We start from the raw sequence: 25675 nt of genomic DNA on the forward strand, positions 1-25675 counted from the left end.
CCACTGCCGAGACAGTAGCCATAGCTCTAGTGGAGAACTGGGTAGCTCGCTTTGGAGCTCCAGCCACGATTACGCATGATCGAGGTCGTCAGTTTCAATCTGCGCTTTTCACTGCATTAGCTAATTTGCTAGGTTGTCGGACCATAGCCACCACGGCCTACCACCCGCAGGCCAACGGTATGGTGGAACGGTTCCATCGGCAACTGAAGGCTTCTCTCAAATCTCAACCCGAGCCGAACCGTTGGCAAGAATACCTTCCTTTGGTCATGTTGGGTATCCGCGCAGCTATTAAGGAAGACATAGGAGCTTCAGCTGCCGAACTTGTCTACGGGACGGCGTTGCGTCTTCCAGGCCAGCTGATAGTGCCTACACGACACGATACTGTTGACCCCGCGGACTACGTCCAACGCTTGAAGGACCATATGTCTGTTTTAGCGCCTACAGCGACACGTAGGTCACCACAGACCAGTTTTGTACATAGGTCTCTCGATACTTGTACGCATATTTTCTTGCGTATCGATGCTGTCCGTAAGCCATTACAGCCTCCGTATTTGGGTCCGTTCAAGGTTCTCAAACGAAACCCGAAGTTTTTCGTTATTGAGCAAAAGGGCAAGCATGTTTCTGTAAGCATTGATCGACTGAAACCCGCATTTTTGGAAAGCGTTTCGGCTAGGACTACCGCGGCTGACGTGCCTCTAGAGGGAGAGCCTACTGTCTCCTCCCCTCTGCGCACAGCACTTCGCGCAACCTCTGCGCCTGCTCCTGCACCTGCTCCTACGCCTGCTCCTGCTCTGGTGAAATCGCAACCTGCTGCGCGTGTCACACGTTCAGGCCGCCACGTCCACTGGCCGCAAAGGTACGTTCAGGTTCACTACATTGAACGTGTCGCATAAATAGTGGTTATTTTCATGTATATTAATGTATTTTGTACATATGTTTCCTTTATATTTTTAATTGTGTATTTTCGCCCCTCGGAGCTTACGCAAGCTCGGGTCTAGTAGGGGGGTTAATGTAGCGACAAATGTTACAGTGCATTCATTTATAATTCACTGGTATACATATTGGCCCGAATTCACAAAGGAGGTTTAGATTTAACCCAGGCTAAATCTAACCCTGGGTTATTTAGCCCAGGCTAAATCTAACCCACGGTTTAAACCTCGCTCGGTATTCACAAAGCGTGGGTTAAATAACCCATGGTCTAAATCTAACCCACGGTTTAACCCACGGTTTAAGCATGCCTAAGAGAGCAAAAAAATAAACTGAGCATGCGCAGAATTGAAGCATTGAACTGAGCATGCGCGCTCAGTACACTTGGTTACTCCACCTAGTTCACCGTCGTCTGCTAAGTCCAGATTCAGTTGTATTTGGGCTATTACTCTTCGCCTACAAGTAGAGACTGAAAACCGACCGATTCTAAGTTGATATAAGACTTTAAACCACTATTCACATACTAAAACAGTTCTTTGACAGATGTCCTCAAAATATTACCGAATTTCGCATAATTCCTCACTATCGTTGTTAATTTATGGCCTATAATCGTCCGACATAATTATGATCAGCTGGGCATCACAACACACTAAACATCGACAGTTTTCGTGGAAGAGTCCACAAAAAACTTGTAAACGACCCTTATACCAGAGTGAAAATTTTCTATGATGTAGTGTTCATTTTAGAGCTATATGATCACATTTTCGTTGATTGTTATGATGATTTTAGAGCGTAGGTCACACTTTAGTTTATCAATTAATCAATCCGAAGTAAGAGTAGACTCGTATTATATATAGCGTAGAATCCGTAGAGGCAGCGAAAGCGATCGATACGTTTAGTCCAGAATGTGTTGATGATGTAGAAAGAAAGGGCTGAAAGGTTACGATAAATACTATCTGATAGAAAATACTGGCATTAATGCATAAAATGCATAGATGTATTGAGAAAAAAAACCGGGCTTACTGGTCATATAAAATAGGAGGACAGCAAAAACAAGGCAGTCTTGACATGTGATAAAGAATTATTAGGCCTAATTCGGGGGGGGGGGTGGGTGGGGGGGGGGGGGGGGACATTAATTGTTTTCTTAGGGGATGGGTTTTTTTTTTTGAGGGGGGGGGTTAATTTTGTTCTTAATTTTTCATAGGGGGGAGGGGGCATTAATTGTTTCCTTAGGGGGTGGGGCTTTACTGGGGGTGGGGGTAATTTTGTTTTTAATTTTTCTTAGGGGGGAGGGGGCATTGTTTTCTTAGGGGGGGGGGCATTAATTTTTTCTGAATTTGTTTATTTGCTGTATTAATTCTTTTCTTAGGGGGCGTTCATTTTTTCTTCTTAATTTTTCTGCTTTATTGAATTTCTCAAGGGAATAGTGATTTAAACAAAAAGAAAAGAATTTTTTTGTAAATTTCGCCTCTACTTCTCACTCTTTCACCTTCCTTGTTTTTGTTTGTTGTCTCTCTTTTTTCACCAGCTCTCCACTCCACCTCTCTCAAATATCTTTTTATTTCCTTAGAAGCTCTTTTTTAAATCTTTTTTTAAATCCCTCTCGTATCCCTTTTCTTTCTCTTTTTTCTCCACCTCTCTCTCTCACACATACCCTTTCTCCTTCTTTCTTCATCTCTCTCTTTATCTTTTGCTCTCTCTGTGTGGGTGTTTGGATTTAGCGAAACATACCGAATCCATTTTAATTCATGGTGTGTACTGGGTAATTATAAGTAATAGATAACAGCAAATGGTATATTAATAATTAAACAAGATAAACAAAGTAGGTCATTCACTTGTAAAACGTTTACCTCCTAACTTAATGATTTCACGAGAAAAACCACACCATCAAACAAGAGAAATTTATATTTAAATATTGATGATTTAATATGGATAATCAAAACAAGTATTCAAGGTTATTGACGAAGACAATGTTGAAGTCGATGATGATGTCAGTGATGATAATGATGACAGCAATGTTGTCGGTGGTGATGGTGATGAAGCAGTCAAATAACAATTTCAGTGATGATGTTGATGATGATGAAGATGATGACGATTTCCCTTTCAAAGTGGTTGGTGCCTTTTGCAAAATGTTTTTGGGAGGAACTATATCAACCATTAGATTTCAAATCATACGGTCTAATTGTTTCAGACCACAGTACTGCATGGGTGTACGTTTCGTTCAGAGAAACTAAAGGGTGAAACAATTCCATATCGGTCATTTAATTAATCGGATTAAAAGTAAATGGGGAGCATCTCCAAAAAAAGGGAAAATTTTCATTTCATTAATAGAGTATCTGTTCTTCCTATTAATAAAATACAGGGCTTGATCTCCACCAGGACTCCTGATGTAGACATGAGTCCTATCAATTGCACCTGGCAACCTGGCAACCTACAGTATTGGTAGAACTGCTGCTGTGTTGCTTCTACTTCTTCTCTTGATGTTGGGAACTTCATGAATTGTTTCCTTCTTCTTGCAAACGCTTCTGACACGTCTTTGATGACTCTGCATACAGAAGACTGTGAAAGTTGTGCCTCATCACCATGCATCTTTTGGAATGACCCTGTAAAAAAAAAATCCTTTTAGTGAAATATCAACTAGTACAATTTCTTACAAGTTACATGGCCAGATCAAATTCTCAAACTGAGAAATGTTTAATGTCCTTAAAATTGTAGAATAGATTTTTTATTAAATCAGGGCTGTCAACCCTCTTGCATTTAGAGGGAGTCTCACGCCACCACGCCCTTCCTCCCGCTTTGATGTAGAATCTCCCGGTTTATGAAAAAACCTCCCTCAAAACATGGTAACCGCAATTTTACCCTTTTACTTTTTCGCTCAGCCCAGATTAAATAGAAATTTACTAAATACTAAATAAGGTAAATTATTCACCAACAGCATAGAATCGTAGTGCTGTCACTACCTGTATAGGTATTGGGTCGTTTCTGTCTGTCGTCCTCCTCAGCTCTTCATCCACCAAGTTGATGAGGTAGAGCGCTGTCTCTTTGGAAAACCAGTACCTGGTCCGAAATGACTCATCATCATACACTTCAAAAGGGTTCATGGGTCACGAAGGCCTCTCTGAGGTCTGCCTATCAACTCTCTGTTCTGATCAAGCTGGCGGAGATGGTGAATATATTCAGCCATGCTGTCTCTGTCACAACGAAATAGAAAAAAGTGAATTAAAATTAGAACATGAAATGAAAAAATATCATTCATTGTTTATCAAATAAATCCTATGATATTACATGTTGTGCATTCTTTGTATTGTAGACAATCTGATTTTGAATAGCTTTTGCAAACTCTAAAAAAAATATTAACGATACTTTGATTGCATTAAAGAAATGAGTGCTATTGATTCATACTAGGCCCTATTGGGTAATTAGGAAAGATGATGTCACTGAACCTCCATAAGAACGTAGGGGCCAATTCCTGTCATGTTTTGTTAAAAATCTACTCATGCTTGATAAAATGTGAAATTAGATACATGTACATGTAAATTAGCATTAGATGTCCCATGTGAAAGGTTGAATTTGACTAAGATTACATGTATAGGAAGAACACACATTGATTTATTGGCTATTTGCTTGCACAGATTTTAAACTTGCTTCAAAATTCAAGTACAACAATGTATTGATGTAGACTCTAGGCCTAGACATGATCATGATGCCTAGTATAAATTTGTAGGAGTCGAGTGTAGAGACATTCGACAGTCAGTACTAGAGTCTAGTCTAGATCTAGATCTAGATGGGCCTAAAGTAAAGACAAAGTACCTCTCATTCAGCTCAGACTTGTGCTCGAACTCAGTGACGGTGAGACACACAAACACTCAACTTCTCAAGACACAACACAACAAACCATCGGCGCGGGCTTGGCATGAATTCATGAAAAGTAGGTTTAGAAAGGTCTAGGCTACCGACTCTAGGCCTAGCCCTAGACCACATAGATCTAGACTAGATTCTAGATCTATCTAGAGCCTGAGGTCTATACCGGTAGACCCTACGGCCTAGGTCTACTAGTTCTAGATCTAGAAAGTCTAGAGTACTAGACTAGACCTAGACTAGACCTAGACTAGATCTAGGTCTAGACCCTAGACCTAGGTCTAACGTACGTTAGATCTAGTCTATTTTGAAAAATATTTTATTCCATTTCAATTTCTAAATCTAGATCTAGATCTAGGTCTATAGGTCTAAGTTAGAATAGAGGGTCTAGATCTAGACTAGGTCTAGATTCTAACGTTAGACCTATTTCTAGATCTAGACCTTTTTACAATTATATTTACAAAATACTTTTAATAAATTCATGCCGTGGTTTGGCGTGCTTTGACTAATTTCTTGAGACTGAGGACTAGAATCTAGATCTAGATAGATCTAGGCCTAGATCTAGTATCATCTAGCCTAGGCCCACGTCGTGTTTGCGTGTCTCACTGCCACCGACTTCGAGCTCAAGCTCAGGTCTTATTCAGTCAGTACTGGGTGTCAGTACTAGAGACTAGTCTAGATCTAGGTCTAGACCAGGCCTCTGTATAGTAGGCCTAGATCTAGACTAGACTAGTAAAATCCATCAGCGTGGAAGAATTTTCATTTTCATTTCGGCATTTTTCGTTCTCCTCCGTTAGTCAGATGAGAAGCAGCATCATCAGCAAAGCAGAAAATACAAATGGAACTGTCGCTACCCCCCCCCCCCCCCGAGGCCAGGAATGTCTCAAATGTCATGATTAACATATTTTTCTTCCCGAATCACACAATTGTGTGATGTTATAACTAATTTCGTATTGTTAGCTGGCTCATTCGCAGTTATTGCGAAATTGCCTTGCCTCGCAGGATTACATAAACAACACAACACAAATACACACGCATGGGTCCGAGCTGCGTTAGGTTCTGCGACAATGTTCGCAAAGGCTGTGCAACTTACGATGAAGATTATTATTCGTGCACTTTTTACGCACATAAAACATGTTCAATGGGGCTTCCATTGTAGCAGAACTGAGAATATGGTACACATATGTTGTGAATAACTAAAAATACTTACAATGTAGACTATCAAAGTTGAAAAAACAGCAACTTTGTGAAGGTCTCTTCACTTTGTTTCACCACAAATTTGTCAACAAAATTTGTACGGTCGTCTGCGCTAAAAAGCCAAAGCTCGCTGGTATGACGTCATATGACGCGTTAAACCGTGGGTTAAACCGTGGGTTAGATTTAGCCCGCTGTTTAAACCACCCTTCTGAGCAGGCTAAAATTATGACGTAATATGACGCGATTTAGCCTGGGTTAAATCTAAACTTCCTTTGTGAATACCAAAATAATGACCCATGGTCTAAAGCTCGGGGTTATGACGTATTATGACGCGATTTAGCCTGGGTTAAATCTAAACCTCCTTTGTGAATTCGGGCCAATGTGTTTTTAATCCAAAATGGCCGCTTTAGAAGTCATTGAGAGTTCGAGGATTTGGTATTACGCCATGTCCTCAGAACTGGTTTTAACTCGATTTATTATATAACGATGTTTATTCATTAGTATTTTCATCACATGATGAATTAACATAGATGTACGCGTATTTATTCATAAGTATTTAGATCACGTGCCTTATTATCATACATGTGCGCTTGTTTTGAACCAATCGCGCTGTAGTTGATCGGCGCTCTTCTGTTTTTCCTGTGCGGGAATCAGTGAGCTGTTTTAATATTGGTATACACACATGCTATTATTGTGTTGATATTTGTACCTAGAAAATTGTATCCAACGAGGATTGAACTGCTACGTCCCCGGACCATTCCCGGTGGACGTGCTCACCTATTTACATCTTGTACGTTTTGCAAGATATATTTTGACTCTCTCGATGTTCAACATTGACGACACTTTAATTCACCAGCAGTGAGAATAGAACATTTAATATGATCTAACGTTTTTCTCACCTGCATTATTGTTTGACAACCTTTTATCATCGACTTCATATATATTGTCTCGACATTTGATTCTTCGACCTGCATCGCAAGTCACTGAAGTTGATCTATTGACATTGACTGCATCATCATTGTATTCATCTGTTAACTGATTCATCATCGTTGTCTTCATCACCGTTGTCTTCATCATCGCTGTCTTCACCAGCGTCGTCTTCATCGTCGACTTCATCATCGCTGTCTTCACCAGCGTCGTCTTCATCATTGTTGTCATCATCGTTGTCTTCAACATCGTCTTCATCATCGTGGTATTCACCTAGCGTCGATCATCGTCAGCATATCCTACGCGATCGACAACCAGCTCGTCGACCACTGTTTTCGACTAGCTAGTTTCTACATCTACCTAGAACTTGAAGAAGATCTACTTTGAATTCAACTCCAATGACTCACGTAACGTTAATTATATTGTGATTTATGCTTTGCATTGTTTATCATTGTGAGGCCTTATTTTGACTGACTGAGTGCCTGTTGTTGAGTGCGTACGCTTACTAACACATATTTTACATGTTTATAATTGCACTAGTTCTAGGCCTATGCCTGGTCTACTGATCTAGATCTGCTATAGTCTAGATCCACCGATATATTGTTGTATTCTCGTGTTGTGCATTCCGTACACATACACAAGTAGAGATTTGTTTAGCGGTTTCTTGAACCACAATATTTCGTGCCTATGTAAGTAAATCTAAACGCTGTCTAGCTTAGATTTGAGTAGTATTTTCTTGACTGTTATTATTCATGCAGTGGGAATGATATTTAACTGACTTGTTTTAGTACTGTTTTAAGTTGTACTGAACAGCTAGACTCCTGATATTTCGAGACTTGTATTCAGCGGTAATCATTAATACCATAGTGACTAAGTTGAGTCTCCTTTACATTAATGTGCTGTTGGAAGTTATCTATGTTTGATTATTAATAGTAACTACCAAGGGCCTAGTGATAGTTTAATTGTCTGTCACTGTTGAGATAGACAGAAGAGGTTTCTGATAATTCTGTAATCATTGTATTTTATGTGAAATTATAGAATATAGAACCAGTTTTTAACCATAATCAATTTGTCTGGATGTGATCATTAATTAAGTGTTTTCTTGTCTGGAGGGATACTGCTTTTTAGTAGTTTAATTAAAAAAGGGAATTATGTGGGATTACTAGTTAACACGCAACATAGTCCATACCCCATGTAGTTTTCGAAACCCTCATCAGCAGTGTTGAATGTGTTAATGTAAATGCATCTCAGCTACTGAGGATTCACATGTATCTTATCCAAATTTCAGTCAAAGTAACAACTCACTTGAAATGTTTGTTGTTGAACGTATCATTAAGAAACAAAATGACGGTGAAATACTGTTATTTTGCACGATCAGAAACAGGAGGGTTCAATAAGTGTCCATTAAACGGCGAATATGGTATTGGCACTATGTCGAAACACGCAGTGCTTTGAAAACACCTTCCCCAGAAATAAATCGCAATACAGAATTCCGTGTGCAAAAATATGTTGTTATCCATAATCCAAGTCCCATGTAACATTAAGAGATAAGATACAATGACTTATAACGACAGGGGTGCGCAAATCTAATAGTACATACAGGTGGTGTATAGTGTGTGTGTGTGTATGTGCGTGTGTGTATGTGTGTGTGTGTGCCTATTATCTCTTGGCGCACCCCAAATCATAACATTGCACATGAAATGCTTTGCACAGTCATCGTCATGGCCATGTCAGCATATATTTCAAAACATATTTATTGCTCAGTCAGTCGGAAAGACTATTTGTGATGCAAATTATACATTTTGCACGAGCTTGCTATCTGAAAAGAGTACTGTAGATATTGGGGAGCGACAGAGAAAGAGAAAAATATCGAAAAAGATCGAGAGAGAGAGAGAGAGAGAGAGAGAGAGCAACCTGGTTTCGCAACAATTTACAATTAGAGAGTTTATCATTTCGTTGCTATTGTGTGTTCCTATATTTTGGGATGAGTTTCAGGAAGAATACGAGTTAGGGGAAGGTGGAAACGATTGGATTGTCTGGTTGGGTATTGTAATATTATTATGTACGGATATATTACTTGCTTATGAAACCTGCTTATTAAAAAGTACAATACAATCATGAAATTGGGTACTGGAAATTTCGAATTTTAGATTCGTAAAGTTTAGCTGCGTGATTTAGATTTGTTATGAATTATTCTAATGGCTTTCTGTTATAAAATAGGAATTTTATCGGTCAGGTTTTTAATATAGATTTTCAGATCCACTAACCATTATTCCCAGACCATTGCAACGGTTACCACAGCAGTCTCTTTTAAGGGTAAAATAAATTAAACGAGTTAAAGAAATCTTACGACCTCACGCAATATAACAGTAATTATAAAAGTATCCATATGGGCAGTTTATAGTTACAAAAATTCGTCGTCATCAATACGAAGCATAAATCTTCTCCATTTTCACAAACAATGATATTTACATTCACATTTTTTAATTTATATCTTTTTTTCATCAGATCTTGTACTAATGTAAAGGTAATATTAACAGAAAATGTTGTTCCTGTGCGATCCCATGAGCTCGTACCTTTTATAAGGCATAGATTTGTATTACCAAGTCCCTCGTAGAGGACTGATTGTTTATTTACAATCATACACCTGTTTTTCTAGCAGTCAGGTAAAATAAATAAACCAAATTGTTTTTCACTTACCAGGGATATTAGTTTAAAAAGCAAACGACGCTATAGTTAAGCTAAAGAATTTCGAAATTGTGAACATCAATTCAATTCAATTCAATTTTATTTCGTCCAATAATGACATGGAAATTCATTGTGGGATTTTACATAATGCGTTTACAATAAAATCATGTATAAAAAAACATCAAAAGAAACATAGCATGACATCGACACAATGCACAACTATACTAAAAGGCCCCAAGAATTTCAACATAACGTTAGTACACCATACCCCGATCCCTTGCAGCCCCTCCCCCCCCCCCCTTCACCCCAGAAACTCACCCCAAGCCGGAGAGACATATATATATATATATATGGAGAGAGAGAGAGAGAGGGGGGGGGGGGCATAGAGACAGAGGCAGTGAGAAATAACGAGAGATACAGATAGAGAGAAAGGAAGAGGAAGATATAAGAGAGAGAAAATAAAAGAGAGAGAGAGAGAGAGAGAGAGAAAGAAAAGATAGTACTTCCTTAAAGCTGTTTTGTATTCATTTATCCCTCAAACGGGGAACAAAATCCCAATCAAAGCGCAGGATACATCTTATTGAGGATTTCAGTATATAGGGTGATCGAAAGTTAAGAGATTTCTCTCAAACGATGTACTGTTGCTAATGTTATTATTTGTCTTTGTCCCATTTCATGCTATATTAGGGGCAATATTCAACTAAATGGCTGATGAAACTTATGAGAAATGGAACATTTCGCAAAGAGAACTGTTTTTTGTTCCAAACCTAAGACTGCTATTCATAAACAGGTTCTTACACCCGTTATTGGTTCCCTAAATTCCGAGATACTAAAGCGCGAAACTCATATTTATTTTGTAATGATATACAGTTCTTCACTTATCTTGTTTCAGATACCATACAATAGCCTCTTTTGATGATAGCTGTATTCTTTTGAGACTGATTGCACGTTATTAGGTAAAGGTGTACATTATGTAAAGATGTGCATTTAATATGTGGAAAAAAACATATTGTTTCTCGGGCTTTGAGGGAAGAATCGATACATTGACCTGACTAGCAGGAGATATGGAGGAGGAGGGGTAGGGTAGAAGTAGTAGGATGAGAAATATAATCTGACATTATGGAATTAACGATGAGAGTATTCGAACTTCAGCTAAACGGATAGGAGGTACAATAAAATGGTCCTAGATCATATTGACCTGTTAATTGTAGGAGCAGTGGGAATGAACCAGTGGATTTATGATGTAAAGTGTTACAGAGCAACATAGAAGACAACAAGAAGGCAGGTTTATACTCATGATAAACCAAGATATGACTTTAAGTTAATTGGGCAATTATTATGCTGTTTTTTATGGACTTAGTGTCGGAAGGCGTGTTAGATACATGATAAATATTACTTCGATAAGCCAGCCTCAAGTTTATGACTTTGTGTAAAGAAGCAGTACTTCGAATGAGTTTATTAGATGTCAAAAGTAAGTTCGTGTCCAATACGTGTCAACGCGGCGAGCCAAGTTAGACAAGAAAAGTTAATGTTGGCTGAATTGGAACGAAAGTTCATTCTCTGAAAAATCTGTGAGAAATACTTTGCCAAACATATGGAACACTCTACCTCAAGTCATTCGCCTATATAAAAACAGTCCAATGTTTAAAAAACTAATGAAACTGACCTTTTATTCTGAGTACCGTTACATTTTATCTTCTAAACCTTTTTTGCCCCCCTTCAATTTTTTATTATTTCATACATATTTTGTAGTTTTTATGTTTTTATAATGTGTTTATCGCTGTATTTTGTGATATCTTTAACAAATATATGCTCAGTTATATACATACTATGAATTATAATATTCGGGGAACTTTTTATACAAGGCCACGATGGGCTTTTCCTTTGTTCTCCCATTCCATTTGAAACTATTGCATTAACTGAACATTTGTTGTATGTACGGTATATACTTGTATGTTTATTTGCATTTACTGTTTTTTTTATGAAAATGAAATGAATAAACGAACTTGAACTTGATCAAGTAGGGGATTATTATTACATAAGTCAGATGTACCACCAATAATGATCTTTAGATATCAACACATACACCCTTTTTTGTTAAGGTTCGAAGAAAGAATAGATAGAAAGAGAAATGAGTTAGAGCAAAAAGATAGACATAAGAGGTGAGAAATAAAGATTGGAGAGAAGGAGATAGAGAGAGAGAGAGAGAGAGAGGAAAAAAGAGAGACAGAAGAGCGACAGAGAAAGATAAGGGAGAATGAGGGTCAATGGAGAGAGAGAGAGAGAGAGATAGAAGTCTGTCGATGTAGTGGGCTGTCGGCCTATTACGTTGTCAGGTAGTAGACTGTCGTTCTCGTGTGTGATGATTTCTATCCATACATACGAAGTGAGAAGTGGAAAGAAAGAGAAGGAGAGATAGGGGAAGAGTTTGGAGGGCTCGATTGTGTGCATACGTTTCTGTTTGTTTGCGTATGTGCTAGTATGTTATTAGATAGAGACTTGCCTCAAGAGAAGTGCCCGTTCCTGAAAAAGGGTTTAACCTTCTTTGCAATTTGCTCTAACATTTCTGACAAAGGGAGGCCCATGTGAGCAGAATTACAGCCCTCTATGATGATCTGTTAATTGTGACACAGATGCAGGCGCGGATCCAGGGGGGGGGGGCAGCGGGCCCTGCCCCCCCCCGCAAAAAAAATATAAAAAGACAGAGAGAAAGAGAGAAGGGAAAGGGAAAGAGGAGAGAAAGGGAAAGAAAGAAGAGGAAGAAAAAAAAAGAAAAAGGGGGAAAATAAGGAGATCGGTAGGAGGGGGGGGGGGGCGAAAAGGCCTTGTTACCTACCCCCCCCCCCCCCCGTCAAAAAAAAAAAGAGAGAAGGAAGGAAAGGGATATATAAAAAAAAAAAAAAGGAGAAGAGCAGATAAAGGGATGGAAAAAAGAGGAAGAAGAAAAGAAAAGAAGGGGGATATCAATTGTAATTTTCACGCCACCAAGTTGCCCTTGCCTCCCCCTCCCACCCCTGCCCCAAAAAGGGGGGTAGGAAGGGAAAAGGAAAGAGGAGAGCTAAAAGGGAAGAAAAACAGGAAGAAGAAAAGAAAAGGTTGAAAAGAAGTGGGAACAGTTGCGATTCATCCCGCCAAAAACGTGTGGATCGGAGGGGGGGGCGAAAGGCCCTTGCCTCCCCCCGTCAAACTTAAAACAGAGAGAAGGAAGAGAAGGGAAAGGAAAAGAGAAGATAAAGGGAAAGCAAAAAAGAGAAAGAAGAAAGGTAGGGGGATCAGTTGCGATTTTTCCAGCCAACAAGGTGTAGATCGGGGAGGATGGGGGGGGGAGACAGATGCCCCCAAATATAATACAAACGTGGTTTATTTCTAATTCCATACCGGTTATTTACAAATGTTTTCTGATTTTCTGAATTTTCTGAAATTATTCCTCAATCTTTAGTAAATTTATACTTTTGTATGCGTTTGTTGGAAAATGGCAAATCCGTAAAGAAAGAAAGAAAAAATAGTAACCTGCCTTTCTCACAAAATAATGAGGTGTCAAAATTTGCTCATCTAACCGTGAATAAGTGCATAAAACCCCTGTGCTTCCGGAGGCTTTGCCCCCTGGATTTCACCTAGGACCCTAAGGCGGGCACCTGGATGCTCATCTGACGGTAATTTAATGCTTAAAACCCCTGAGCTTCTAGGGTCTCCGCCCCCTGAACATCAAGCCAATTAGTGTCCTGCCAGTGTCACAAATAAGGTATACAAATATGTTCATCTGACCGTAATTAAATGCCTAAAACCCCTGAGCTTCCGGGGCTCCGCCCCTCGAACCCACCAGGGGCACTAAGGCAGGCCCCTGCATGCTTGTCTGACCGTTATGAAATGCCTAAAACCCTAAGATTCCGGGGGCTCCGCCCCTGAACCCCACGCCAATTTGTGTCCTGCCAGTGTCACAAATAAGGTATAAAAATATGATCATCTGACCGTAATTCATTGCCTAAAACCCCTGAGCTTCCGGGGGCTACGCCCCCTGGACCCCACGCAAATTCGTGACCTGCCAATGTCACAAATAAAGTATCAAAATATGCTCATTTGACGGTAATTTGATGTATAAAACACCTGGTCATCTAGGGACACCGCCCCCTGGACCCCAAACCAATTCGTGACCTGCCAGTGTCACAAATAAGGTATCAAAATATGCTCATATGACGGTAATATGATGTATAAAACCCCTAAGCCTCTGGGCTCCGCCCCCTAGACCCCACACCATTTTGTGCCCTGCCAGTGTCACAAATAAGTTATAAAAATAGGCTATGTTCATCTGACCGTAATTAATTGTACGCTCTACCTGATCGTAAATACCACCCCACCCCCACCCACCTACTTAGAGAAACGTTCAGCGGGGCTAGCATGTAAGAATGGGGTGATGCGGATTTTTTGTGCGTTTACCCCCCCCCCCCCCCCCCCCCCCTAAGAAATCCTGGATCCGCGCCTGCACAGATGTACACATAATGGCTTAGTGATGATGTCATTATTTTGATAAAACAAACAAATTATAAAAAGCCACTCAGGAGCGGAATGTTACCAGCTCAGCGATCAAGCAATCATGAGGGCCAGAGTTATCTTTACATATAGTTTGGCAAACTCGCTTTCACTGGTTCACAACATGGCGTATATTCGTTTGTTTTGTGCTTGCCCAACAAAGCAGTGGTCACCATTTTGAGTCCCACTCAAACCGGATTGCCCAAACTCTGTGTATAGATGGCTCAGATCAGGGCTAAAAGAACACAGTGACGCCATCACCGTCGATGTCATTAACATGATATTCATTAGGATTATAGTGTTCATTATCGACGAATTTTAGAATTTAGATACGAAATATAGTATGTTTGTGGTGATATGCGCTATAAAAATCAATTTTTATTATTTCTATTGTCATTTCGTGTTCTTGTTTACGATATGTATAACTCGTAGCCTATGCTGGCGTAAAAACATCCAGTATCATCTTTTCTTGGAAAAAGAATTAATGAAAAGTGGCTCTTGTACGAGATGATTGTTACTGAAAGGTGAAGTCTTTTTCTTCACGTTTCTTGTTGGCGTTATTACATATTTAGATTAAACGTAATTTTCATTCGTTTTGTTAAACGCTTAGAAACTGTATGCATATACCAGCGCTATGAAAATTTTAGTTTTTATTATAATTATATATAAATATATTTATTTGTTAAAAATGTCAAAGGCTTGTGCTATATATTATATAGACGGGTGAATAGTTTCTGCGAGACCAGGTTCAATAGACGGACAGTTTAACAATTTTCAACCTGTATTAATAATGTGCCAGGGTCAGGTGGGTTTATACCAATGACGATCCGCGTGCCTCATTTGAATCCTAGCTTCGAGCTTGAATACATGTATAAGTCGGAATAATCATTCACAATTAAATGAAATAAATGAGTTTAATGCAACCAACTTGTGAGGAATTGAAATGAGAGAATAATGGTGCGTAGCTCTATTATCCCTTTGGAAAGGTTGATAAAATGTTTCTGCAGAATCGAATCCAGGTCCCTGGCTAAGAACGTCATTGCCTTAACCACTAGACCAAGTAGATTATAAACAGCAGTTGCAGCGATACCATATTCAGATGACCGACAGGGGCAGGTAAGTTTTGAATAATGACAAGTCCCGTGCATCATTTGGACAAATAATTAATAAAGATTGAACATTTGTTAAACTATCGGTCAAAAGCACGTACTAGAACCATTTTGATGTGATCACGCTCAACATGCAAAATACGCAAAAGACTCCTTATGCGGAATTAAACATGCATCAATTGAAATGAAGAATCTTGCGAACAGATTTCAACCAGAGACCTCTTTAAAAGTCCCTGTTTTAATATTTTATTAAGAATTTTATATAAAAACATTAATTTAAAAAGCTTTTCCCCAGTAAAATATAAAACGCTTATCATATCACATGCTCCCAAAATAAAAAAATATCCTCGTTTAAATGAGGGATTTCTCATTGAGCGTCTAAAAATGATAGTCGGGTAGGTCCTGAATTAGACGAGTCAGGTATTAGGTCAATCCTAATCCCTCCGCCTCTCCTCTCCACCTCCCTCTCCCCGGACAACAACCCCCAGATAACTACCCCTAGGATAGTTGTCCGGGTTTAGTTGTCCTAGGGGATGGTTGTCGTAAGGGGTAGTTGTCTGGGGGAAGTTGTCCGGATGTAGTTGTCCGGGGGTAGTTGTCTGAGGGTAGTTGTCCGGGGTAGTTGTCTGGGGGCAGTTGTCCGGGGGTAGTCGTCCTAGGGGGTAGTTGACTGTGGGTGGTTATTCGGGGGGGGGGGGTGGATGTCCAGGGGGTAGGCTATCTAGAACACTTTTAATGATATTTTGTTATTGCTTTTGAGGGGGAGATGGGGGGGGGGGGGGCTTTACTAAAGACGATACTCTCTATTATCGGATATTATTTGAATAAAAGAATGTGCTTCATTTGACCCCGGATTTTCATTGGAACGTCTGAAGTTCAAAATACGACGAATGACACGAGCAAATATTAAACAGAAAGCAAAAAGGGAAAAAAGAAGGGGGAAAAAAGAGGGAAAAAAGAGAGACGATGCACAAATATATAAGATCAGTAGGAAAAGGAAACTAATTCCATTTTTTTTCTTCACATATGCCCTGAGCTTAGAAATCAATCAGTCGCTGTTAATATTTCGGCTCTAATAACTTTGGACAAAGACTTATGGAAATTAACCTGGCAGAGTGACGTCTACACATTCCTTCCTTTCTACTAAATTCCTTACCTGGCAAATCAATCCTCCCTAGGCTAGTATTAGCTGGTATAGGTTATACACATGACTATTAAGTTCGCAACTTTAGAAGAGGACGCTCTTTTCACTTCTATTCTTTTTCTATGTCTGTTTGTCTGTCTCTCGCCGACAGACAGACAGACAGACACACACACACACACACACACACACACACACACACACACACGCACACACAGGCAAGCACGTACTGTTTCTCTCTTCTTTTCTTTGTTTCCCTGTCTACCTCTCTTCATTCCCGCGCTCTCTCCCTCTCTCTTTCTATCTCTTTCATCCAAGTTCGTTCCCCGTATTTATGGCTACGATATATATGGCTACCCCAAAGACCGAATAACCATGAGACCGACAAACCTTGAGACCAACAAAAGTTGAGACCGGCAGATCAGGATACTGACATACCATGGGACCGACAGACCCTTTTCATCCCCCTCTTTCTTTCCTCCCTATTCCCTCTCCGTATATACGGCTATAGGCCTTGAGACAGATAGACCATGGAACCGACAGACCCTTTTCATCCCCCTCTCTCTTTCCTCCCTATTCCCTCTCCGTATGTACGGCTATAGGCCTTGAGACAGACAGATCATGGAACCGACAGACCCTTTTCATCCCCCTCTCTCTTTCCTCCATATTATTCCCTCTCCGTGTATACGGCTATAGGCCTTGAGACAGATAGACCATGGAACCGACAGACCCTTTTCATCCCCCTCTCTCTTTCCTCCATTTTATTCCCTCTCCGTGTATACGGCTATAGGCCTTGAGACAGACAGACCATGGAGCCGACAGACCCTTTTCATCCCCCTCTCTCTTTCCTCCCTATTCCCTCTCCGTATGTACGGCTATAGGCCTTGAGACCGACATACCATGGTACCGACAGATCACATGACAGACGGCCAACGAGAGCGACAGCCCACGATTCCAAAATGTTGCACCTGTAGGAATTCTATGTAACATTTACGAGGGTTTATGAGACCTCCAATTAGTTATAGTTATGTCAAAAAGCTAACTTAAGCAAAAAAAAAAATTGAAATATAATGAAAGTTTAGAACAGGTCATGTGCTTGCATTGCGAAATAAACTGTCTAGAAGTTAGTTTGGAAGGTTCATGATTAAACAAACGAGAATTGTACATTTTGCGGTACCGTTTTGAAATCATTAATGTGATGATTAAAAGAGCACACCGTGCTTGAAAATCACAGTAAAACCTCCCGTTGCACACATGTAAAGGTGTAGGGGACTTCACATATGAAATTCAGTCCAACTTTTTAAACTAATAGGGCATTTCAAACCCTTGTTCGTGAGGATTTGCGACGATGATATACACTGTATATAGTTCAAAAAAGGAGTAACTGGCATATATTATTTGTTATTTTTACCAGAATTCATCACTCTTTCATGTTTAGGAAATTATTATTCATTACGGATGAAAGTCCTATTCAATATATAGCATGATAAAAAACTATGAGAACAAATAATTTTCTTTTATGTATTTATTAGCAAAGCAAGCAAATACGAACATTAATTTTGATCTGCCACATCCATTATTCAATAAAAAGCCAGTGGTTAAATGTATATAATTAACATATATTGTATAGCCATAAATCAGAATATGTACATACATAATTGTGTTAAATATTGTTTTTAGTATGTCTCTCCTCCCAATGGCTCGTCTTTTTTTTTTACATCATTATTTTACGAACATAAATATATAGAGCGGAATGAACGGATCTCTAAAACTTTTTCTTGTATTCTTAAATAGCGAAATTAGACCCTTTGCGACCAACAAACTTTCGAAATATGAGCAAGTATTTCTTCATGAATGTCAACGATAACTGAAAAATATGCACAATCTAAGCATATACTCTACCACATAAAACAAATAGGTTGGCCTTTTAATTATAATAATTATAATTGTATGTGAACTACTGACTGATATTCATTAACAATTGTGTTGCTACGACTGTCGTAATTTACTATCCAAAATACGCAGAGGGGTTCAGTTGTTATACAAGCCTGACAATCTTTGCACATTAATTGTCTATGATTTTTATAGATAACTGTACAATGTGCATACTATGCGCCACAATACACTGGAAATCAATTTTAAATTTAGAAGATAGCTCAAAAGTAGGCAAAATATATTGGAAACGATTTCATTACAAATCGTAAATAATGCATAAACGATATACATGTATCAACAAATAATAAACACCATTAGCAACTACCATTGATTACTATTAATAATCCTTCCACATGTGTTATCGTATGATTAACAATACGTGAAGAAGTTGAATTATCGTTGCTTCATCATGCAAAGTGAGGCCAATAAACTTCTACAAAGACGCTTTTAAACAAAGTGCATTGCATATATCTACATTTATGCCTTGATTTATCTACTTTGCTCGTCCATTCTTTCTTGCTTTATACATACCCTTCTGATATGTATAACAAAACACGACACTGTAAAACAATATATTACTTCCTTCATGGGTTTATAATTATGTCATTTTCACGGTTTAAAAACGTTCTTTATTTCAGAAATGCAATATAGCACATATATTCAAGCATTAAATGGTACAACACTATTACGATTCATGAGAGGTTAGCATAGTAAGTGCAAAATAACCAGCTAAACGGTTCTTTGTTGTAGTTGTTGTTTTCAAGTAAGTTTAGCAAAATTATATTGATAGTATCATAACCCGCCGAAATGCATGGAAGCATTCTATAGTGGAAACTAGAGATTACATATGCGGTCTATACATTTATTTCATCTATTTAATGTTTAAATTCGTATTTTAATAGAAAACAGAGAATCACTAAGTAAACGTATTTTGTATAGTAATAAAAATGAATATGATTTTCGAATTTCTTGCGCTTGCATGATTATGAAAAAAATTAGGGATTCAGTTATTTCATACATGATATAGGCCTATGTTACATTTATTGTATAGCCGTTAATTATGATATGTGCAAACATAATTGTGTAAATCATTTCAATATTGTTTTAGTATGTGTTTCCTCTTCATGGCTACTCCTTCCGTGTATTTTCTATATCGTTCTTTTACGAATATCAATGTGTACAGCAAAAAAAAAACGGATCTCTAAAAGTGTTTCCGTTGTTCTCGAAAAGCAAAATTATACCGTTTGTTAAAAACATACTTTCATAAAGTTTCAAAATGTGCAATCTATAAATGATTTTTTTAAATAATAAATTGTTCCATTAAATAAAGTTAAAAACACTGCGAATTAATGGACAATATGAGCAAGTATGTCGGTGTGCATGTAAAAAAAAACTTGAATAATTATGTGCACTATCTAAGCATATACTCTACCACCAAATACGAAAGAGGTTGGCCTTTATTATCATGATTATATTATATTGAGTAAAATATTGAGATATTAACATATACAACATTGATAATGGTGTTACTACGACTTCAAACCTTTGTCATTTACTGCACAAAGTACGCAGACAGGTTGTTATTATACAGAAAAATCTACGAAAATTAATTGACTATGAGTTTGATAGATAACTGTACAATGTGCATACCTAACAGTTTATACTATATCCATAACAATACAGAAGATATGCACCAAAGTATGTAGAATATGGGCAACGATATTATTACAAAGCATTATCGATTAATGTAAACAATTCATAAACAATATCTTAACAAATAATAAACAGCGTTTAATAACAAATACCACAGATTACTATTATAATCCTTCCACATTTCATATCATACGATGAACAATACGTGAAGAAGTTCTTTATTACTATTACCATTTCCTCATCATGCAAAGTGAGACAAATAAACCTCTACAAAGACGCTATCAAACAGACTGCATTGGATGTAACTGCATGCATGCGTTGTGTTGTTATCTGTTTCTCTTGTCCTTTCTTTCATGTTTTGTATTTACACTTCTAATATGTGTGCCCTTGTGTACTACAACAAAGCACAACACTGTTAAACAATATATATTCCTGTATGGGTATGTAATAGTGTCAATGTCATGGTTTAATCATCAAGTTCTTTATTCCAGAGAAAAGCGAGAACGCAAACACTTTCAAGTTTTTAAAAAACAAAGTGCAAAATAAATATTGAAATTCATGAGAGTATAACATTGTTAGTGCATAATAACCAGCTGATTGAATGTGGTTATTGTTATTGTTTTGAAACGGCGTTAACATATATTAATAGTAACATAACGCACTGAGAAGCATGGAAGCATACTGATCATATATAAAACTAAAATAAAGTTATATGTACATTCTATACATCTATTTTATATATTTATTGTTTACAAAAATAACTATTCACAAATGAATAGAAGAACACTGAAACACTAAGTAAAAGTATACGTTATATGGTACAGTTATAACAGTATTTACAAAGGAAGATAATTTTACAAATTTCTCTCGTTTGCAAGATTATCAAATACATTAGGAATTTACTTCTTTTATACATGCATGTACCATTGTTACCTTTTTTTGGATATCTGTAAATTTTATATAGGTATCTTATATTGTATAGCCATGAATCAAAATATTTACATACATAATTGTGTTAATTATTCAATCATTGTTTTTAGTTTTTCTCTCCTCAAAATGGCTGATATTTTGGTGTATAACAGTTTTTTAATAGGAAATTAGTCCCTTTGTTACCAACATACTTTCGTTATATGCGTGAGTATGTCGGTATGATCGTCAAAGATAACTTCAAAATGTGCACAATCTATGTACTTACTATATCACAAAATACCAATAAGTTTGCGTTTATTATTATGATTATAATATTGAGTAAAATAATGAGTAATATACATATACAACATTAATCATTTCGTTACTACGACTTCGAACTTTCATAATTCATTATTCACAATACGCAGAGAGGTTCTGTTATCATACAGGACAATCTTTGCCAATCAATTGACTACGATTTTCATAGATAACTATACAATATGCATACTATACTCAACAATACAATATATATTAAGAAGATAAGCTCCAACTGTAGACAAAATATTAAAACCGATGTCCTTATAAATCGTAACAAATTCACAAACAATAAAAAAAAGACCTGTATCGACGAATATTATACAGCATTAGCTATTACCACTGATAACTCTCAATATTTCGTACAAATTTCATATTTTATGATTCATACGCGTGAATATAGGCTCTCTCTGAATATTACCATTCCCAAATAATGCAAAGTGAAGCCAATGCACCTGTACACAGACGCTATTAAACAGGCTGCGTAGCCTAAATCCTCATGTATGATTTTATTTGTTAACTATTTAATAATTGGTTTTAGTGCTTCTCACGTCTTCATGGCTGGTCTAATGGTTTTTTAAAATCTACATCGTCCTTTTTCGAGCATTTACATATAGAGCAAAAGAAAAGGATCTCCAAAAGTTTGTTTCTGTTATTTTTAAATGGCAACATTAGACCGTTAGTTACCTAATAATAATTCCAAAATGTGTTATCCATAAATAATTTTTTTTTAATACTTGAAATACATTGTTTCATTACAAATAATTAAAAACACTGTAAATCAACGGACAATATGATCAATTATGTCGGTGTGTATGTCAAACATAACTTGAATATGTGCACAATCTAAAGCATACACTCTACCCCCAAATACAAAAGAGCAAGGCCTTTATTATCATGATTATAATATTGAGTAAAGTATAAGTGATATACATATACAACATTAATCATTTCGTTTCTACGACTTCGAACTTTCGTAATTCATCATTCAAAATACGTTGAGAGGTTCGGTTATTATACAATACATTCTTAGCCAATTGATTTTCTATGATTTTCATAGATAAATGTACAATAATGCATACTATACTCAGCAATACACTTAATATCAAATTTCTATTTAGAAGATAATCTCCAACGGTAGGCAAAATATTGGAAACGATGTCTTTACAAATCGTAAAATTATTCATAAACGATATAGACCCTACATGTATCGACGAATAATATACAGCATTTATAGCGACTACCACTGATAACTATCAATATTTCTTACACATTTCATATTGCATGATTAACAATACGTAAATACGTGTTTGATTTTTCCTATGTATGATAACAAGCAAGTCATATAGTGTAAGTCCACAATGAGTTTCATTATAAAGCCGTGACATTTAAACTGCGGCTTACATAGATATTTGAAATTAGTGCACTTAAATTCCAGTAAAGATGACATAACAAATATTCAAAAGATGATAGCAGGATCAAAGTTTTGGCAACATTATGTATGCTTAGGCCGCATACAGTAGAATGTACATATTGTACAAGATAAACAGGACAGGGGAATGCAACCCCCGGATTCATTACTGTAAGGTAAAGGTATACATTAAATGCAATCAAGATAATAACATAACTGAGTAACAGAATCGGGTCAGCTCTCAGCCTAAATGTGGCAAGGAGAGTGTAACAGAAGGAAGACTCAATCTGCCTTTGGCGGACATTGAAAAAAACTTCTGCAAAGCATGTTTAAAAACCACATATATAATGTTGTTCTATTTAAAAAGACATCATGAAGACACATTAACATGTGATATACACTACGCATAACTCCATGCAGTAACTTGCTTTATATATAACATCATATTCTGCAATGAAGTACAATGTCTCTATCTTTTAGGGCTCGTGTTGGGAATGGCGTTAAACATAATATACGCATTAATATAAATTCAAGCCGTTCTATATAACATGTATATTAATGTAAACTACGTTAGGAAAAGTAGACATACATGTTAACTACATTGTTAAAATAATTGATTAAGCCAAACAAATTATGTAGTACATGGTGTTCAACAGCGGTATGGAAGAAACTAGTAATATGAATATAAACAAAAGTATACTAAAGAAAAGAAACGTAAACTTTATGAGAAAAAAAAAACATGTTACCACAAGGCGCTATAAAAACATTGTGTTTGCAAATTAAAACAACTGTTTAGTCTTAAAGTGACACAACGATAAATAACCACATATCGCCATTTGAAGCCAGACAGGCGTTATTTCTGTGTTAATGTGTTTGACTTTCTGGTTTCAAACAGAGGATATTTACAATATAATGATATATTTACTTCTTATATCCAATTTTGTTAACTCTCTGACGTCATTAAGATAATTTATAATTTTGAGAATTGTATATAGCCTACATTCACTAAATCTATACCATTTTGTTTAATTTTTAAAAGTAACACAAGGTTCAAGTTGAAAATGGTGAAAATTAAATCTGAACAGAAATCACACTCTAAATTAACATTTGCATGATTGGTGAAGACAATATACTTGGCAACATAGGTACCATATATCTTTAGAGCAATGTTCATCGTGCACATGTCGATCCACGGAGTAATTCATATGACACCCCCATGGTTCAAATTTATTCTAAAGTTGGGGCCAGACATGGCTGGGTGATAGTAATCTACAGTACTTAAAAGGCCTGGTCTATGTCAAATCGACAAGCTGATAAAAGAGAATGTCATCTATATTAAATATGTTCCATCAATTATTGAAATAAAGCAGACCATAGACTATTAAACAAAGCATACATACACATAACGACAAATTGAAAAAAGGCCATTTTGACATTTTCTTTCAAATAAAGACACATATGTATGAATATTAGTACATTGTATACATTAATGCAATTCGAAATCGAAAGATAATATATGTTCACATTTAGTTGTTAGTATTACACTATTTTGTGAAATAAGAAAGTGACATCACGTGTGAAGACTTTGTGCTTAGTATATTGTAACAAAAGCGAGGATGTATATGAACAGGTATGTGAAGTGCCACATAAAAGGAAGCATGGACTGCCTACAAGCCCCTGACACTGTATGAGATTCTATCTGGAGTGTGGGAGTGGTAACTGATGTAGGTACAGTATTACCAATCTGCCTTGTAGTCCCTTTGATAGGTGGCCACTCGAAGTCATTGCACGTTGTTGCATTCACATGCGAGGTTACATCATGTGAGCAACAAGAAAAATGAGTGTAATCGTGTAGCCAGAATATCCGTCTGGTAATTAACCCATTATCTGTAATATCACCTCTGATATCAATCTTCTGATCATTCTGGTAACATGAGTGTGGTTGTAACGCTTCCAGTGTTGGCTCGACAGTGTACTTCGTAGGGATAATCAACATTTCCACTTAAAGTGATATGGCATTTTGCTCGTCCGGGTGGGATTTGTACATCAACCTCCTTCTTTATAGTTTCATGCCAAACGTTTTCAAAATATACTGTCTTTAATACGTATCCGTCCCCGTCTACAGTATCAACGTTATTTATCATCAGATTCACAAAAGGAGAGGTGTCTAAATCTGTGACTGAGGTGGTAAATCTTCGCAACTGGGATGGGTTTTTGAAGCCCGCGATATCATTCTGTCCATTAATGCAGAATGGACGAGGCTCGGATTGAAATCCAAGTGTGTAATATGGAACAACCTGGGATGTGTCACTAGGTGACCGTGGGAGAAGGAATGAGACCACACCAGATTTACCTGCTTGTAATGTTACCCGTTCGATGCTATCACTGCCTGCTACAAGAACCAGACTTCCAGCTAGCAAGATGGCCAAAGCTATAATCATCTGCAGGAAAGTTTGTAAGAGCGCCGGGATTGAAGGACACCGGTAAACCGCTGTACGAAGTTTGGTCCCAATCAAAAGGGTATGAATTTAAAACAGAACGTTGTTGAAATTTGACATAGTCATGGAACATCTAATTCAGCAAGGATCTGATGTGAACAAGACATGAAACACTGGGTGGAGACCTTTCCTCACAAACATAATTTAAATATTCTGGTAGTATCCTTTAATTATAAAAGATATCCTCATATAAGATGCAGAACTATAATTCATTTTTAGCATAAGCTTGTTATACTACATCATAACTTCAACAGCAAGTTACTTAGCAATGATAAATTGAGGCAGTATTCTCTCACCCCGATTTTCCCAACTTGGATTGAGGAGATTCCTTGGGTGGAGACAGGGTTTCCGTCATACAACTTTTGGTGAACGACAGCTGGTGGGTGTGTAGGGAAGCTTTTGAATTAATTGTAGAAGTTAGAGTTAGGTGATGTCAGGAATGACCAAAATAAGCCAATCGAATTGGGTCCCTAGTAAGGTTAACCTAGATGATTACATTTTTTGCCCATTAAAAAAAAAAAAAATCTCTGTAATATGCAAATGCATGTATGAATGTTTACAAATAGACGTTTAAAGGTAA

At 37.3% G+C, this 25675-nt stretch overlaps 1 long non-coding RNA gene across 1 annotated transcript; it reads right to left on the minus strand.

Annotated features, from left to right (window-relative positions):
• Positions 1-2828: 2828 nt before the first annotated feature.
• LOC115929359 lies at positions 2829-6362 on the minus strand. Its single transcript, XR_004066442.1, has 3 exons — positions 5996-6362; positions 3857-4118; positions 2829-3530 (listed from the first exon to the last, which is right to left on the minus strand). It is a non-coding gene; the product is annotated as an uncharacterized LOC115929359 (long non-coding RNA).
• Between the last annotated feature and the right edge of the window lie 19313 nt (positions 6363-25675).

The sequence above is a fragment of the Strongylocentrotus purpuratus genome, unplaced genomic scaffold (assembly GCF_000002235.5).
Source record: "Strongylocentrotus purpuratus isolate Spur 01 unplaced genomic scaffold, Spur_5.0 spur5_contig_859, whole genome shotgun sequence".
Classification (NCBI taxonomy): Eukaryota; Metazoa; Echinodermata; class Echinoidea; order Camarodonta; family Strongylocentrotidae; genus Strongylocentrotus; species Strongylocentrotus purpuratus.